At 53.6% G+C, this 16,968-nt stretch overlaps 1 protein-coding gene across 1 annotated transcript in view; it reads left to right on the top strand.

Moving 5' to 3' along the window:
• Positions 1 to 16,968, top strand: part of LOC144755691 (chymotrypsinogen B-like) — a 46,538-nt gene that overhangs the window by 21,761 nt on the left and 7,809 nt on the right. The gene's annotated exons all lie outside the window — the stretch shown is intronic.

Raw genomic sequence — 16,968 nt, 5'->3', positions numbered from 1 at the left:
GTAAAGGACATATTAGGTAGGGTGTGAAAGGACGGATCCAGATCTAGAGTGGCTTATGTTGAGGAAAAAGATGAAACCCCAGAAACAGTATTGTGCTTTTGAAACAAAGAAGTCATCAAACTGAATGGCCCAAATTGAAGTTTCTTAGTGAAGGGATCAGACATAGAATTGATGGTTCATCTTGGATCAATGTTTATTTGGCAAAGTATGGCCACACACCTCTATACAGTCCAGTGACATACAGCTTAAGGGTTATGGAGGAGAATATATACAAATCCTAGGATTTATACATTTCACATTTTCATTCAAAATTCAGGAGGCAGCAGGAGAGCTGTGTTTGGCTCATAATGGCCCAGCTACATTGGTTTGGATTGGGCAGTATAATCTGCACATTGTGCTTGATCTCAGATCTAACGAACAAGTCATAATTATCCAGGAAATGGATGCAGTGTTTGACAACTTGGCTTCATTATGGGTCATATTAATGAATTTAAATTGATACAGAGAGTGCTACCAGTAAGGCACATTTTGAGTTGAGGAAGGTTCTCATCGTTGTCATAAAACCTGTTGAGTGGCTATCTTCAATTATAAACACAAAATGGGAATGCCCATTTAAGGTTTTATGTTGATTTGAGGAGCTTGAAACATTGTATTGAGGTGGACATGTTACCCTTGGCTAGCATGTAAGAAATTATTTGATGACTCAATCATGTTTCACCAGATTAGATTCAGAATTTGCTAAGTAGCAGATTATATTGTATTTCAAGTCTCAAAATCTCACTGCTTTCATTACAATGGTAAGTGTGTTTCCATTTGCCTTTTGGCTCGGCATCAGCTCCCAGGGTATTACAATTTATGATGAGTAATTTATTTAACCCCTTCGGTGCTTATGAAAAGCACAGCTCGTTATGAGGCACAGTGGAGCTGTGCTCATGACCAGCTGAGCTAGTCATAACTGCCGCGGAACGCCCAGGCAGGGCTAATTCCCCTCCTGTGTGGGCGTTCCATGGGAGTGGGCCGAGTCATGACAGCTCCACTGTGCAGCATGACGAGCTGGGCTTGTCACAAGGACCACGGCGCCGCGCACGGCCCTACCTCCCCCCGCACCGAGGGGGAATTAGCCCCGCGTGGAAGGGGTTAAAAACACATCCAATGTTCATTTTTTCTAAGATGATTTTCTAATTTGTGGTGCCATAGAAGAGCAACATAATGTATCTTTGGTAAAATACTACAAAGGATAAGGGAAGGTTGTTTAAGAATTCGCAAAGAGAAATGCCAGTTTCTTTTACAAGAAATCAAGTATTGTGGGTACAAGATATAGTAAAAATCCATTAGATTGGCTCCATCTCCTGATGGAAAAGACGAATTATGCTCTTTTATGGGCCTAATTGAATATTATGCGAAAATTATTCACAATTTATCTTAGAAAACAGAACCCATGAGACAATTATTAAGGAAAGCAGAGGAGTTTGCATAGAGAGAGAAAACATATAAAAGCATTCGGAAACATAAAAAATTAAATTATCGAATTCAACGATTTTGACACCATTTGATGCCAACAGCACAATCATATTAAATGTTGATACTAGTTGTTATGGATTAGGGGCACATCTTAAAGGGGGAGTGGTGCATCTCGTGGCCTTTGCTTCTAAATCTTCGAGTCTTACTGAACACAATTATGCAACCAATGAGCATGACGCATTAGCAGATGCATGTGGATCTGAGTATTTCTGTACGTATATAAGGGGAGTAGAATTGACATTAAATACTGACCAAAGACTTATGGTTTTACAGTTGAGGGTGTGGGTTTGCTGAACGAGTCTCTGCTAGATTAGCTACCATGTCCTCACAGGCTGTGGGGCTGAACGCGGAACTGTTGCACGTTACGTCCCCCCCTGCTTGCATGTACGTAGTGGGTTGGACCTGCATGCGCCAGGTCTGCGTAGGAGTGTGAACAAAAAGCCCTTTCACTTGACGTTGGTTCTCATTCGGAATGGACCACGCGTCAACTAGGGCGGTGTCTCTCAGCCCACCACGAGTCCTGCCCTGAGCGCGGCGGGGCCTACGTCCCTGAGTGCCTGCTGCACCCCAGGCCGCCGGTCCCCAGACCCGCCATGCCTGCCCCAGTGCACCAACTAGGCACCACTCACCTGCCTACACCGGCGTGTGCCAAACAGGGCCCACCACATGCCGGTGCAAGCTCCAAGCACCAGTTCCGCGACCTCGGCTGTGGCCCAGTAGGTCCCACATGTGGAACTGTGACCTGAGTCCTGAATGGCAGTGACCCCAAGTCAGTGACTGCGGCCACAGCACCAGACCCCCTTCGATCAGTGAGGCATAATTCCATATGGCAGGCCGGCCACACGAGGTGCCACTAACCCTGTTCAATGCTAGCCGGCCACACGAGGTGCCACTAACCCTGTGCAATGCCAGCCAGCCACACGAGGTGCCACTAACCCTCTTCAACACCAGCCGACCACATCAGGTGCCACTTACCCTGTTCAATGCCAGCCGGACACACGAGGTGCAATTAACCCTGTTCAACGCGGGCCGGCCACATGAGGTGCCACTAACCCTGTTCAATGCCAGCCAGCCACACGAGGTGCCACTAACCCTGTTCAACGCCAGCTGGCCACACGAGGTGCCAATAACCCTGTTCAATGCCAGCCGGCCACATGTGGATGAGGGCCCAGGCCTCACCAGTGAATGCACGGAGAGGAGTAAGAGGAAGATGCGGTTCAGACCGGACGAAAGCCGGATCAGAGTCACGGAGGTGTTTGAACACTTACAACGACTGACCTGGTGCCATCAGCACTGTTCACCGCAAGTCACTGTCCCGTGGCGATGTGCCTAGTCTGGCCGCAGTGCATCCGGGGCCACTGACTCTGTGCTGGTCACGTTCAGGACCCTTCTTCTGATATATTGGATGACCTCTGTGATGGTGGTCATGGGCTCATCAACGCCATGTGTCTGTGGCCCTGCGCTGACCGCTGCCTCAGGCCTAGACTGCTGTCCAGTAGGTCACACATGTGGAACTGTGTCTTGGGTAAGATGTGGAGGAGTCCACATCCTTGGACACGCCTCTTTGCAGGTGGCATCCCCAACAACACTGGTGCCACTAACTCTGTGTGCAATGAGTCATGGGCACTTTCTGGTTGTACCTTGGTGGCTTGTGAATCCATGGCCTGGTGGTTGCCTGCATCTTCCATATGCTGCACTGGACTTGGTGTCCGACATGTGTCTGTTCCATGCATCTCCACCATTGTGACTGTTTCACCGTGGTCCTGCACTCTGCATCATGCCCTGGGGGTACTCCTTCCACTGTCCACCTAAACACTTTGTGTGACAAGCTCCATTCACATCTATGAGAACCTTCTCTGCACTCGTGACCCTGCCCCAGTGCCCCGCAAGTCAGTGTCCCGTGGCAGTAGGCCCGTGCAGGCTGCTGTGCATCCGGGGCCACTAACTCTGTGCAGCAAAAGTCATGGGGCCTTTACGATTGAATGGTTGTGCCCTTTGCGATGTACACTGTTGTTGATTTCTGACTGCACCAGGCAGCCCTTGCCTGCTGGTGTGCACACATCCCACACACATCCAACACAGGTGTCACTCAGTATGTGTGCCTGCACGCACCCCCCTGCATGCACAAGCGGCATGTGCTAGTCTGGGGTGCGTTAGGTCAGCGCAAGGGTGTGCAGAATCGGCAGGGAAAGCAGGGCATGGCTCGGACCTGGCCTTGGGCAGGAAGTGTGGTAAGTGTGTCTCTGTGCTGGGGTGTAGTCTCCACCAGGGCCACAGTAGTTGATATTGCAATGTAGCATGCACCAGGAGGGTGGGTCCGCACATACAGGGACATGTAGGAGTGAAAAATCGCACTGGGTCTTGGCACATAAATGCCAAGTGTCTTGTGTATCAGCCCTGCGGATGCATGAGTCATTTTCCTGGGCTCAGTTGCAGTGCATCCCAGCCAGCCATGGACTGTACACCTGTGTCCGCACTGTCCGGTCCATTGGCCTATGCCCACGTGGTACCACACCTTCAAAGGCCAGCGTCACGGTGTTCCCAGGGTGGAAAACATCCCACCACACCCACACCAGGCCCTATGCATCTCCTGTATGCATGCAGATGGTGAAGTTACTGTACGGATAAAAGGTCCTTTGTGTGAAATATCAGGCAGTAGCACATCTGCAGCTCCGAGCAGGAACTGGCATGTGGCCAGCACCCCCTGACAGATACAATGGCATTTGCTTGCGACTCTCACACTACGCACTGCCTGAAGTGAGACCAACGGGTACACATACTAAACGAAGTAGTCCTTGGTCGTAGTTGGCGTGGGTGAAATGGCCTTCAAATGTACTCCCACCCCATCCCAGGCCTGCACCCGTTGCACACAGACACTGCTCAGTGCACCGGGCTGTGCCATTTCATCCACAGGACTGGTGCTGGGCAAGCTAGCGCCACTTCTAGCAGAGCCACTGACGCCATGGAAGATCATACTGAACACATGTTCGGATCCAGTCATGTGGAACTGTACCATGCACGTCTGCTGCATGTACTGGGAGCACTCCCATTTGCCATCTTGTGAATCAGTTACCGGCTGAGGTTCCGCCTAGCGGACACACCTGCGTTCAGCCTCTGTTGCATAGTCGCTCATGCATATTCAAGTGGTCCATGGATGTCTGCCTCTCTAACATAACGGTAGCTGATCTGGATTATGACATGTGTGTGCACCCCCTGTTGGTCCATGACCAGGAGTGTCACCGTGGTGCCCATTTGTTGCATGCATGGATGTTTGGCATGCAGGCTGGACACTGGACCTGGGAGATTGCACGAGTCCTCGTGTGCAGTGAGCATATTGTGCCACTAACCGATTGGGCTTTGGTGCACATTGGGGCCAGTGGTTGGACCCAGCACATCTGTCTGGGTCAGCTGATGCATTACGTTGATGACATGTCAGGTGTGGTGGACCATGAGCGCTCATTGGAGATGTTGGCTTACGTAGCTGCAGTTGCGTTCATGGACGAGTGACAAGGTATCAGTTGCCACAACTGGATGTGAACCATTGCACGTGTCCCAACGCCTGTTTGCATGTTGGGAATCTGGTCACATGTCCCAAGATGACAGTGGACATGGCTGCTTTTGCCTGGACTCATGATCCATGCACGGACAACCAAAGCGGGTTGGTACAATCTTGTGTTGGTGATGGACTACCCCGAGGTGGACTTGGGTGCTGTCCTCCGTTCCTCATTCAATCATGCTGCTGCATTGGTCTGCATATTGTGGCACTTCTCTTGGCCGTATTGACACGCACTTGTTGATAAAGTTTCCGCACTTTCACTTGTCTCCAACTGTGTTGTGTCTTGATTTTTATGCCAATGTGTGTGTCACGGACTCCCTGGCTCCCTGTCATATGTGCATTGCTACCCCATTAAGGCTGTGGGTTTGTACTTGTGCATTGTCATGTCCGTGTGTCCTGCTTAGCCAGATGCATGTGGCTGTTTACCGGCACCAGGTGGGTGCATTTGTGTCCTGTGTTCAGTTGTGCAAATGTTGGTGTTTGTGCCACATTGTGTTCGAGGTTGTGGTGCTGTGCTTCCTATGTGTGTGTGCTGCATTGTGTGTGAGATGTCCCTTCAACTCTGATTTGGCTCACCTTTCTCCCCTTCAGGCAGTGTGGTTTCCACTTCTGTGCTTGTTCTGTGGTGTGATATTGACGGACTGCGTGACTTGTACTCTTGGTTGGTGTTGTTCCTCTTGGGCATGCTTTGTCTGCAGTGGTGCTGAGATTAATGGTGCATGTGTGCCATTGTACCTATCGCCCCCAGGTCCTTGCTGGTTCCTCTCCCTGTTGCTGTTGTCTGTTTTGGTCAGTTTCTGGTCCCCGGTCCTGCCACCGTCTCCAGACTGATGTGGTCGACACCATGCCATCCAGCTTCTGGTTCTATGCTGGCTTGGGTTGCCTCTATTGTGCTTGGCTGTTGTTTTTTATTTGGATTGGCTCTTTTTTTCAGGCTTTTGTTTTGCTTATTCCTGCCTGCCTTGTGTGTTGCGGGCCTGGCGGTGCTTATCCCTGCTTTCCTTATCGCGAGTGGGCTCTTTGCACATTTTTTTGTGTTGTTGTTTGTGTTTTTATCTCCGTCGAGGTGGTTGTATTGCGGACATTGGCCGTGGTTTAGGCAGTCTATCGCATGCTACTGCCTTGTTGATGAATTCCACTTTGACACGGGGTTATTGTCCCGCGATAGGCTGGGATGTGTAAAGGTGCGTTAGCATTTTTGGGTGATGTTTAGCACATGTTATTGTGAATATACCCCAATGACTGAATTGCTTGTAGTGGTAACGTGTTAATGGATGACTCACAGATGGTTAACCCAACAAAGCATTGGACTCAGTGGTCGAGCACTTGCACAAAGAGTGAATGGGACAGCAGGAGGAGACGGAGCATTAGGACACTGCAAAGAGTAGCGAAGGTGGTTGTTAATTCACGTGGTGAAGGCCGCAGAGACCATCGCACACCCGTTATTTTTTATGACTTTTTTTTATGAGTAGCTCAACCATTGCCTTTCGTGTCTGGATTAACTTTGATTCTCATACATGTATTTTTATGATTATTTGTCATTGTTAAAAAGAGGAGATGTAGTATAAGGTGCATTTTATTCATTTCAACTAGATTGATTTATATATTTTTTAACTACAACATATTTCCACTTCATCGACATTTAACTTGTAACTCAGATCAAAGGAAAATAGAGTAATACTCCTTTATGTTAACCCACTTGTTTAAACCAAATATTATTTCTTTTGTGAACCATGAAATCAATTGTTATTGTTGTAAAGAAAGGAGCTATGATATATTGTGCTAAGGTGTGGGGAGTTCTCCTCTATGCTCCTGAGGTTGTGGCATCACTGTTGTCATGCCGTCACAGTAACCAGAGATCTCCATGAGGTCACTGGGTTCCATGGTGGTTGGGTGAGAGTTGCAGAGAGCAGGTGAGGGAGCTCCTGTGGTGCTGTTGGTGGGATATTAAACATCAAATAAACAAAATTGGCCAGGCTTCAGTGTTTACTTCACATATCTTCTTCTCAATTATTTTCTCGATAAAGGAGGGTCCACATAGAGGCAGGGACAAAAGGCACTCAAAGAGTAAAAAGTCTCACATTTACTCCGAGTAACTTATCCCTCTATCACAGGATACAGTTTGATGCAGTTCTAAAAAGGGGAGGGGTTAGTAAAGCACATTCTAGACGTAGTTGCAATGGCTGAGATGAGCAACAGGAGGTCTGGTAAGATGGGTAAAGCCCAGTACAAGAAGGGATACCGATGAAGGTGGTGGGACTGGAGCGAGGTCACCCCGAGATGAATAAGCAAGGAATGACATGGGTCTAACAGCACTGGCATCAGAGTGACAGCAGGGATAAGGAGTGGAGGGACTTTGTAGTGTGTAAGTTGAAAAGCCAGGTTAAGGAGTGTGCATGCCACATGGCAGCATGGCCATGGACTTGCGTTGTGGTGAGAGAGTAAGGGCCGGGCTTGGAAGATGGAGGTGAAATAATTCAGGATAGGGCATAACTCAGGGGTTGCTTAGTGGCTTGGTGTTGCTTGAAGTGTAGGGCCTTGAGCTCTTTTCAGAAGAGAATGAGAAATTCTGCTTGGTTGACTTTAAGTGGGGTGGAATTAGCAGGCAATTGCACTGAACAAAAGAGAAGCCTTGCTGTTTTGCCTTCTTGTTCCCACGCTGACTGGGCTTTGGCCTGGTGATGTTACTGCTGCAGGTCCTCTGAAGCCATCCAGATGTCTTTGTGTTCGATGTCAGGTTGTGTGGGGTGCAGGTCTTTGAGTGTTGCAGTTATCCCATCAAACTCGGCAGACATTTGATGAGATGCGCCATAGCATTAAAAGCACTCTTCAGGGGAGTCAGGCAGATTTCAGCTATAACAGCCACTCGGGTGCCGTTTTCTTCTAAATGAAACAAGACCAGCTGATGGGCATTTGTCCTAAACTCATACTTTGAGAGGACTGGGTACACTCTGTAGAGCAGGGCAGCTGATCAAGTAGTGGGATTTTCCAGATTGTTTTTTGCTTCACTGCGCCTGTTTGTTCTTGGCCAACATCTGCTTCACAGGCTCATCCAAAGATCTACTTATTCGTTGCTTTGGTTGCAAGCTCATCCATCTGACCCTTGCCCCTTCTAGGCCGGCATCGCTCATTGGACTGTGGACAAGTTAGGTTACACCATTATCGAAAAACACTCAGCAGCCCCTCACTTCAGATGTGCCTGCAGGGGCTCAACCTACAACCCAGAAACCAATTACCTGAGACCCCAGGACACCTTCACCTTCTCTGAGGGACCACATATAACAACATACTTAATATTCTTCAAGGAGGGCACTTGTGGGACTGACTTTGATACTGGGTCCCTGTAGTGGCACAAAATATAGTCTATGTGTGTTTTCTTGCTCTGCGGTGTTTATTATTACCCACGTTTTGGTCATGCTTTCTGCAGTGCCAGGATAGGGCATTGTTAGACGGGGACCTGGAGGGTCGGCCGAGCACAGTGATCGCACAGACAGGTAACTTCCCCCCCACAGATGGACACCACACAAAGATCAGGGTAACACCTTTTATAGGCACTTCTGGTAGTAGAGTGGTACGATACAAGGCGATCAGGACACGATGATCCTCTCAATTCTAGTCTCTAGTAAGGGAAGGGGGTAGCGGGACAGTCTTGGTACCCACGGGTACGGAGGTGTAACGGTGATAGCTCACAATCCTCGAGCTCGGTGTTCGGATGGGTCAGACCGCGGCAGCGCCGGCAGGTCCCGAAGAGGTCGTAGGTGGCAACGGGCCGCGGCAGCGCCAGCAGGTCCCAACGAGGATGAAGGTTACAACGGGCCGCGGCAGCGCCAGCAGGTCCCACGAGAATGCAGGTTGCAACGGGCCGCGGCAGCGCCAGCAGGTCCCACGAGGATGAAGGTTACTACGGGCCGCGGCAGCGCCAGCAGGTCCCAACGAGGATGAAGGTTGCAGAGGGCCGCGGCAGCGCCAGCAGGTCCCACGAGGATGAAGGTTGCAGAGGGCCTCGGCAGCGCCAGCAGGCAGGACAATAGTTCACAAGGCAGGGCTGTGGCAGCGCCAGCAGTCCGTCAAGGATGAGTTCGTCGCGGTGTCTCTCGACTCCAGGATACAACTGCCTTCCTGTCCTGGGGCTGCCTCAGTTATAGGTCTGGCGCCCTTTGATGTCCGGACCCTCGCTCTTGGAGGTCGGGAGGTCTGGGATGAGGGAGTCCAGACACCCAGCAGGGGGGTGGAGCCAGCGCCCGGGGAGGCTGGGGTTGCTCGGCACCTGGCGGGGGAGAGCCATCGACACTTCTTTCTCCCATTGACCTGCCAAGTGGTCCGTTCACCTCCTGGGTGGAGGGTGGTGCCGGGATGTCGGGGCCTGGCCAGGCCCAGGGTTGGGGTCGGCCTGAGGCCGCGCGGCCGCGTGGTGCCGTGTCCAAGATGGCGGCTGGGCCGGGCAAGGGTGCTGACGGTGGCCCGGGCCCTGTCCTGCGGGGAGGGAGCAAGCCCTTCAGGTGGCCTGTCCAACATGCGTCCCCCCCAGCTGAAGGCGGGGAGAGTCACCCATCTTCTTGGGGACTTTCCTCGTCGAGGCGGAAAAAGCGGGACAGGCCATCCGCGTTGGCGTGGTCTGGGCCAGGGCGATGCTCCACAGTGAAGTCCATCCCCTGCAGGGAGATGGACCATCGCAACAGTTTGGGGTTCTCCCCCCGCATCTGCATGAGCCATTGCAGGGGCCGATGATCTGTCTGTACCCGGAAATGGGTTCCGAAGAGGTACGGCCGGAGCTTTTTGAGGGCCCATACCACTGCGAAGGCCTCTCGCTCAATGGTGCTCCAGCGCTGTTCTCGGGGCAGTAGGCGTCTGCTGATGAAGGCCACTGGTTGGTCCACTCCTTCGGGGTTCAGTTGGGAGAGGACGGCCCCAATACCATGGTCGGAGGCATCGGTCTGCACGATGAACTCGCGGCTGTAGTCGGGGGCCTGGAGCACAGGAGCGGTGCACATGGCGGCCTTCAGCGCCTCGAAGGCTGCTTGACAGTCGGGCGTCCAGTTGACTCTCTTTGGGCTGTTCTTGGACGTGAGTTCCGTGAGGGGCCCCACAATGCTGCCATAGTCCTTCACAAACCGCCGGTAGTATCCGGTGAGCCCCAGGAAGGCTCGGACCTCTGTTTGTGTCTCGGGGGGTTGCCAGGACCGGATGGCAGCTACCTTGAGTTGGAGGGGGGCCACCAGACCGCTCCCCACTTGGTGTCCGAGGTAGGTCACGGACCCCTGGCCGATTTGGCACTTGCTGGCCTTTATGGTGAGGCCGGCCTGTTGGAGGGCCTGCAGGACCGCTCGGAGGTGGTGGAGGTGGTCTGCCCAGTGGCGGCTGTATACTGCGATGTCGTCCAGGTAGGCGGCGCTGAATTCTTCGAGGCCCGCCAATACCTGGTTCACCAGTCTTTGAAAGGTAGCTGGAGCGTTCTTCATGCCGAAGGGCATCACTCTGAAGTGGTAGTGTCCGTCCGGGGTGGAGAAAGCGGAACGTTCTTGGGCCCTGGGGGTGAGGCCGATCTGCCAGTAGCCCGCTGTCAGGTCAAAGATGCTTAGGTAGCGGGCTGCCCCCATGCGGTCGACTAGTTCATCTGCGCGGGGGATAGGGTGAGCGTCGGTTCGGGTGACCGCGTTCAGCCCCCGATAGTCGATGCAGAATCGGAGCTCAGGTGTGGTGCCCGGTGCCGCGGCCTTGGGGACCAGGACGACCGGGCTGGCCCAGGGACTGTCCGAAGGCTCGATGACCCCGTGGGCGAGCATCTTGGAGACTTCTTCTTGGATGCATGTACGTACCCGATCCGGTACTCGGTACGCCCGGTGTCGGACAGGAGGACTGTCCCCCGTGTCCACGTCGTGCAGGCACCAGGAGGTGACTCCGGGTGCGAGGGAGAACAGGTTTGCGAACGGCAGCAGGAGGGCCCGGCAATCTTGACGCTGCTCTGGGGTCAGGGCCTCGGAGAGTCGGACCCCGTCCACCGAGCCATCCCTTTCCCGAGTCCTCAGTAGGTCAGGGAGGGGCTCGGAGTCTCCTTCCGTACCACTGTCGGTAGCCATCAGCAGGCTGAGTTCTGAGCGCATGAAGTGGGGTTTGAGCCTGTTGGCGTGGAGGACCCGGAGGGGGTTCCGGGGGGACTCCAGGTCGATGAGATAGGTGACGGGACTCCTGCGCTCGATCACCTTGAAGGGCCCCGTCCATTTGTCTTGCAAGGCACACGGTTCGATGGGGGACATCACCCATACCCGCTGACCCGGTTCAAACTCGATGGAGGAGGCATGTTGGTCGTACCACTTCTTCATGTCCTCTTGACTGGCCTCCAGATTGGCTTTAGCGATCTCCCTGAATTTCCGGGTCTGATTGCGGAGGGTCAGGAGGTATTTGTAGACGTCCGGAGGGGTCTTTAGGGGGGCCATCTCCCATTCCTCCTTCACTAGGCTGAGAGGCCCGCGAACGGGGTGTCCGTACAGGAGTTCGAAGGGGCTGAAGCCGAGGGACTTCTGGGGGACTTCTCGGTAGGCGAAGAGGAGGCACGGTAGTAGCACGTCCCACTGGCGGCGTAGGGGTTCTTCCAGCCCCATGATCATCCCCTTGAGGGTGCGGTTGAACCGCTCGACTAGTCCGTTCCCCTGGGGGTGATAGGGGGTGGTGAAGCGGTAAGTGACTCCGCACTGCTGCCAGAGGGATTTCATATACTTTGAAATAAAGTTCGTACCCCTGTCGCTGACGACTTCCCGGGGGAAGCCCACTCGAGAGAAGATCCCCATCAAGGCTCGACCCACTACTGGGGCTGTTATCGTACGAAGGGGGACCGCCTCAGGATATCGGGTAGCGTGGTCCACCAGGACCAGGATGAAGCGATTCCCCTGTGCTGTTCGGGGGTCCAGGGGCCCCACAATGTCTATTCCCACCCTTTCGAACGGGGTGGTCACCACGGGGAATGGTTGTAGGGGTGCCTTGAGTTTGCGGCCGCTCTTCCCGCTGGCCTGGCAGGTCGGGCAGGACCGGCAATGGTTGGAGACGTCATTTCTCATTTTGGGCCAAAAAAAGTGAGTCACCAGGCGGTGGTAGGTCTTGTCTTGGCCCAGGTGCCCGGCCAGGGGGACATCATGGGCTAGGTTCAACAGGAAGTCTCTGAAGTGGAGGGGCACCACCAGCACTCGCCCGGCCCCCAGTTCTGCGATTTTCTGTTCGCTGTACAAGAGATCATTGTCCCAATAAACCCAGTGGGCCCCGGTGGTGTCTCCTTGGCTCTGGGTGAGCGCTTGCTGTCGCAATCCCTTGAGGGAGGGGCAGGTCTTTTGCTCCTGCCGGAATTGTTCCTGGGTGGGCCCCCCTTCTTGACGCCACTGAGCCAGGTCGGGAAGCTCGGGGGGCTGTGGGGACCCCTCTGGGGCGGGGTCCGGGTGGTCGGTCTGGAGGAAGTCTTCTTCTGGAGTGATCGAGGGCGGAGGTGCTGCCCATTCTGGTTCTTCTGGTCTAGGGATGGTGCGGGTGGCCATGGACCGGGTGGTTACGCACGCCCAGTCCGGGAGACCCAACATCCCCAGATGCTCTCTTCTTTCCACAGCGGCCCACGGGGAGCTCTCGAGATCGTTCCCCAGGAGGCAGTCTACGGGGGCATCGTCACGGACAGTTACTTTCAGCATGCCGGACACTCCTCCCCATTCGAAGGGGACGCAGGCCATCCGACACAGGCTCTCCGAGTTATCTGCCGATCGGACGGGGCAAAGTACGTTTGGTAGGATTTGTTCTGGGGTCACCAGGTGACAGCGGACGGCCGTCACACTGGCCCCGGTGTCACGCAGGGCCTCGGCCTTGCGCCCATTGATGCTCACCCATTGGCTGTACTTCCGAGTGTTGGCGAGCAGGGGAGTCCGCGGGACCATGTCTCTTCCTCCTAGGCATGCCAGGGTCATGGCGGCGGTTTCCCACTCGAACTGCTCCGACTCATAGGTCTCCGTGTCTTCGGAGGCTTGTTCTTCTCCCAGGGCGGCGGCCGCCATCTGGCGGGGCCCGGGGACCTGGTTCTTCGGGCAGGTCGGGTCACTAGCATAGTGGCCGACTCGCTGGCATCGATGACACGTCACGTTAGCTCGGAACCCCGGGCGCATCGGGGGGTTTCCCCGGCCTGCTGGGGCCGCGGTGGCGTTAGTGGGTGCGGCCGGGACGGCGTCTCTGCCCCGGCCCGGGCCTCCTCCTCCTCCTCGGGGACGATGATGACCTTGGTTGGTTCTGTTCTGCTCATTCGGCCCACTCCGGGCCACTCGGGTGCTCTCCCACCGGTCAGCCTCGGTGGCGAGCTGCCGGGGTTCAGTCAATTTACTGTCGAGGAGGTGCTGCCTGAGCTCGACGAAGCAGTTGTTGGAGAGGTGCTCCCACACAATGAGATTGAAGAGTTGTTCGTAAGTGGTTACGTTGTTACCCTTGATCCACCCCTCGAAGGCTCGGCTGAAATAGTTCACGTATTCCAACCACATCGTACCTGGGATCCGGGTGCAGTTGCGGAACCTCTGGCGGTACATTTCGGGTGTAAGTCCATATCGACTGAGGAGGGCGGCCTTCATGTGGTCATAGGACGTCATTTGATGGTCCGGAAGCTGCAGCAGGGCATCACGACCCTCGTTGACGAATCTCCCCCATAGACCGGCTCCCCAGTCACTTCGAGCGACCCGGTGGGCGGTCATGGCAATCTCATAGGCCTTGAACCACTGCTGTATGTCGTCGTTCCGGTGATATTCTCGGACCACATCCTTGGGGATGTGGACCTTCTGCTCGGTAGGACCCGGGGAGTGCGGTTGCTCGGGCACCCCTAGGTTTTTGTTCAGTTTGCGTATTTCTATCTCCGCTAGTTTGCACTCGTGCTCGTATGCCAGTCTTTTTTCTTCGAGGTCTCTCTGTCTCTGTTTTTCCTCTCGCTCTTCTCTGAGCCGTAAGTGTTCTAAGTTTATTTTTTGTTCCGCCAGTTTCAATTCTCCGTCTAATCTGAGTCGTGCCAAGTCTAACTCGTGTAATCTATTTTTTTCCCGCTCTTGGATCTCTTCACGGGAAGGGCCTGTTCTCCGTTCCTCCGTCCGGGTGGTGTTGACTTCCGGGGCTGCGGGGTCCCGGGGGGTTGCGGTATTTGTCTCTGTCCAGGCCTCTAGGGCGTTTTTGAAGTCTTCTTTTGTGCTTAGCCCGGTGGTAGCAATGCCTAAGTCCATGCAAAATTGTTTGAGCTCTCGGTGGTTGTATTCCTCCAGCTTTTCCATCTGGAACTTCTCCGCCGATCCGCTCTCTTTGGTCGTCATTGTGGTTTTAGTCGTAGGGTGAGTTACTGTCTGTACGGTACGCGTTGGTTCGGATCGCGCCGCTAGCCACCAATGTTAGACGGGGACCTGGAGGGTCGGCCGAGCACAGTGATCGCACAGACAGGTAACTTCCCCCCCACAGATGGACACCACACAAAGATCAGGGTAACACCTTTTATAGGCACTTCTGGTAGTAGAGTGGTACGATACAAGGCGATCAGGACACGATGATCCTCTCAATTCTAGTCTCTAGTAAGGGAAGGGGGTAGCGGGACAGTCTTGGTACCCACGGGTACGGAGGTGTAACGGTGATAGCTCACAATCCTCGAGCTCGGTGTTCGGATGGGTCAGACCGCGGCAGCGCCGGCAGGTCCCGAAGAGGTCGTAGGTGGCAACGGGCCGCGGCAGCGCCAGCAGGTCCCAACGAGGATGAAGGTTACAACGGGCCGCGGCAGCGCCAGCAGGTCCCACGAGAATGCAGGTTGCAACGGGCCGCGGCAGCGCCAGCAGGTCCCACGAGGATGAAGGTTACTACGGGCCGCGGCAGCGCCAGCAGGTCCCAACGAGGATGAAGGTTGCAGAGGGCCGCGGCAGCGCCAGCAGGTCCCACGAGGATGAAGGTTGCAGAGGGCCGCGGCAGCGCCAGCAGGCAGGACAATAGTTCACAAGGCAGGGCTGTGGCAGCGCCAGCAGTCCGTCAAGGATGAGTTCGTCGCGGTGTCTCTCGACTCCAGGATACAACTGCCTTCCCTTCCTGGGGCTGCCTCAGTTATAGGTCTGGCGCCCTTTGATGTCCGGACCCTCGCTCTTGGAGGTCGGGAGGTCTGGGATGAGGGAGTCCAGACACCCAGCAGGGGGGTGGAGCCAGCGCCCGGGGAGGCTGGGGTTGCTCGGCACCTGGCGAGGGAGAGCCATCGACACTTCTTTCTCCCATTGACCTGCCAAGTGGTCCGTTCACCTCCTGGGTGGAGGGTGGTGCCGGGATGTCGGGGCCTGGCCAGGCCCAGGGTTGGGGTCGGCCTGAGGCCGCGCGGCCGCGTGGTGCCGTGTCCAAGATGGCGGCTGGGCCGGGCAAGGGTGCTGACGGTGGCCCGGGCCCTGTCCTGCGGGGAGGGAGCAAGCCCTTCAGGTGGCCTGTCCAACAGGCATGTACCCCTTATTGCAGTTGTCCTGCCATCTCTGTACCCAATCTAATTGCCCCATAGAGGCCCCAAGGCTTGAACCACATGCTTCCAACAGGGCCGGACTGGGAACTTGAAACAGCCCTGGCAAAAAATTATTAATTCAGCCCCCATTTGCACCGAGTGAGTGACCCCGAACCTTTGCTGAGTATTATTTTTCCAGGATAATTTTGGAAAAATCAAACTGAAAGGTGCCTGCTGAAAGGTTTCAATTATATACGCTAGTTTTGCTGGTAGTTCAGAAGGGGATTTAATTAACTATTCAAGTACGTAAGAGTTTAGCACAGTTGCGCTATTCTACAGTTTCTAATCATGCATGCACCTGTGCAAGAATAATTAGTCTTTTAAAGGGGCTTGTGAATCTTAGAGAGGCCGCCGGGATCCGATTGCGTAACGTGCATCACAACTCCTGGGTGCGCAACCGGCCTCCAGGTGTCAAAACCGGCCTCCTGGGGCTCCAGCCTTCCGGGGGATTGCCCGCTTGCCCGGCTGGCCAGTCCGGCCCTGGCTTCCAATAACAGCTTAGGGAATCCTGTACATACTCCCTGTTGGCAGTTTTCATTACCCTTATACTCTTGATCATCCAATTACCCCACACTGTGCCAATCCTCAGAGCAAGGATTGGCAGCAGAATCTTTTGGTACCTGCTATCTTTCATGCCAAGTAAAATATCCTGCTAAAGGAGGAATCGGATATGTTACTTCAGCGTGGTTGAATTAAGGCTGTGCTTGATTCCTAGACTCTTTAAAGTTAAGGTGCATTATGTATAAAGATGAAGTAGTTTAACTCTGCAAGTACCATGATGAAATTATCATTCTTTTGGCATGGCCTTAGACAAGAATATTTGTTTTTAATAAAAGAAAAAGTGCAATGTGCATAATTACTTTCAAGGGAGTTCAGTCACTCTTCTTTATCCATTGGTCTACTATAGTGTCATTCACATTTTGCTTCAACCAACCACAGCATATGGCATGAGGCACAGGGTCTTCCCACTCCAGCCATTTGTTTACCTAACTGTGAGTGATAGTGACACCATTTTGCTCGTGCATATCATGGATAAGAAGTCCCTTTGAGAACCACGTACTACTGGTGCAATTAATTTTTATTAACAAAAGCATGCTTTCAGACAAACTTTTGTTCATAAAAAGTAGGCCTTACAAGAAACCCATTTAAAAACAAAATAAATATTGGTGAAGCCAAATGGTCAGCAGCCAGCGCTAGACCGCTTGGCTTTGCCAATGCTTGTTTTAAATTGTGATGGATATGACTACATGAGTGTTTCATAAGGTCCTTGACATATACCTATGTACATCAACAACTAAAATTGAGCTTAAGAAATTGGCACCCCTTGCTTTTGTCACAATATGAGTTTCCACGCCCGGAGAATGTTTCTCTCACTTTG

This window comes from Lissotriton helveticus, chromosome 5_1, assembly GCF_964261635.1.
Source record: "Lissotriton helveticus chromosome 5_1, aLisHel1.1, whole genome shotgun sequence".
Classification (NCBI taxonomy): Eukaryota; Metazoa; Chordata; class Amphibia; order Caudata; family Salamandridae; genus Lissotriton; species Lissotriton helveticus.
The sequence above is the reverse complement of the archived record's forward strand: the minus strand, read 5'-3'. Positions and strand labels throughout refer to the sequence as shown.